Below are 2,047 nucleotides of genomic sequence, written 5' to 3'. Positions count from 1 at the left end.
AGCACTTCCATACAGATCACTGATGCCAGGACAGGTCTGAGCAGAGGGTCCAGAATGGACGGAGAAGATAACGCATCAGCCTTGGACTGCAGAGTTTTCTCAGAGGAAAGGCACCCATCTGGGTCTTCAGAAAAAGCCAGGCAGAGAAAGCAGAAAGAAACCTGCCCAGGTGTGGGAATATTTACATAGTCGTGGCAGAGTAAAAAGAGAGGGGGAAAATAGCAGCTAACTGTTTCAGACCCTTATTGCAGATAATCCTGTTTAACCCCCTCAACAAGCCTATGAGATAAAAATCATTATTAACTGTATTTTTTTTTTCCCCACACCACGCAGCTTGTGGGGATTCCAGTTCCCCGATCAGGGACTGAACCTGTGCCCTCAGCAGTGAAAGCACAGAGTCCTAACCACCGGACCACGAGGGAATCCCCTTAACTGTATTTTATAGATAAGGAAACTGAGGGAAGGAAAACCCAGCTGGTAAGCTGCAGAGTAAGGGTCTGAACCCAGCTCTGCCTTGCTCAGGGTGTAGGCTCTTGGCCTCATAGCTCTGCTGCTTTGGCCTTGATCATTTCTGCTTCCCACACATATACACCCTCCCTCTCTGTCCCTCTGGCCCTGAAGGGGACACTCACATGTGCACCAACATAGTGTCACCCTCCCTAATCCCTCCAAAACTCATCTCAGTACCCTGGTGATTCCTTTACCCAATGTGCAGTGCTGTTCTGCCCAATAAGAACTTCTGGTGTGCCCTCAGGCATCACACTGTTTTGTTTTGCTTTTGGCCCCCAGCTTTGTAAAATGTGTTATATGTGCCCCTAAATTCCTCACAGATAACTGAAAGCTCAGAAGGCTGTGACCTCCTTCAGGGCAGCCACCAAACCTCAGGCATCTCTGCATCCCAGCGTCCAGCTCCAGGGCTGGCCAAGGGCAGCTACCTGGTTAAGGTTTGTGGACTGGAATGGATGATACGTAAATTTGAGCAGAGATTAGAACATGGTAGTCTTTGGGATGTTTGCCTCCTAAACTGATGTTTTCTAATGTTTTGAATTAGTTGCCAATTTTTTTTTTAATTAAGGGAATTCACATGGCAATCCATATTTCTACCTTCTCTTAAAAATTATCAGATCTGGCCACTGCAACTACGTTGTCATATAGCAATGGGTACGTGAGTTATATATTAGTTGTCTTCTTTCAATGGTGTATAAGCTCTCCAGGCCAATATATATCCCCGCCCCTGGCCCACTTCAGTTGTTCTGCCAGTCTGCTCTCTGACTTGAAGTTTTCTCAATGGTCCGGGATCATCCTAATGAACATTGGTTGTCATTCTCGTTTGCACGGCGCCCACTGAGTTCTTTGCCCCGTATGCTAGACGTCCCCACGTTGCACAACTTCCTGAATTCATGAGTTGGTTATAATTTACCCATCTTCTGGTTGCCAACCTGGATCCTAGTAGTAACCCCTTAGACTCAAGCTCCTGGGATGGATCCTCACAGCCTCCCTGTGAGGTCGGCAGAGCTGAGATCCTTATACATATTACAGAAAAGGAAACTCAGGGATGAGCATTTGCCTGAATCATCACAGAGTCAGCAGCGGATGAGAGCCAGCCTAGAGCTAAAGAGCTCACACCCAGATAAGGAGATTGATGAGCCAGTGGTCTTGTGGTGTGAGCATCAGATGATGAGGGTTGTGCTCTGAGATCCTTGATCTTGGGGGTAGAAGAGCAGGGTCCAAAAGGAGGACAAAGAGCTTGGCATCACCTCCCCATATGGGACGCTGAGGCTAATTGTGGGTAATTCTCGGCCCTGGCATCTGGTTATCTATTGCTGTGTAGCAAACCACCCATGTTTAGTGGCATAAAACAACAACAATCATTTTTTATTATTATCTTTTGGATTAGGGAGTTGCTTGGGCCCAGCTGGGCAGTTCTTTTTCAGGGTCTCTTGTGTGGTTGCAATCAGACAATGGCTGGGCTGGTGTCACTTGAAGGCCTCCTCACTCATGTGACTGCCAGTTGATGCAAACTGTCAGCTGGGATCTCGGTGGGGCT

The sequence above is a fragment of the Lipotes vexillifer genome, unplaced genomic scaffold, assembly GCF_000442215.2.
Source record: "Lipotes vexillifer unplaced genomic scaffold, Lipotes_vexillifer_v1.1 scaffold397, whole genome shotgun sequence".
Taxonomy (NCBI): domain Eukaryota; kingdom Metazoa; phylum Chordata; class Mammalia; order Artiodactyla; family Lipotidae; genus Lipotes; species Lipotes vexillifer.
The sequence above is the reverse complement of the archived record's forward strand: the minus strand, read 5'-3'. Positions refer to the sequence as shown.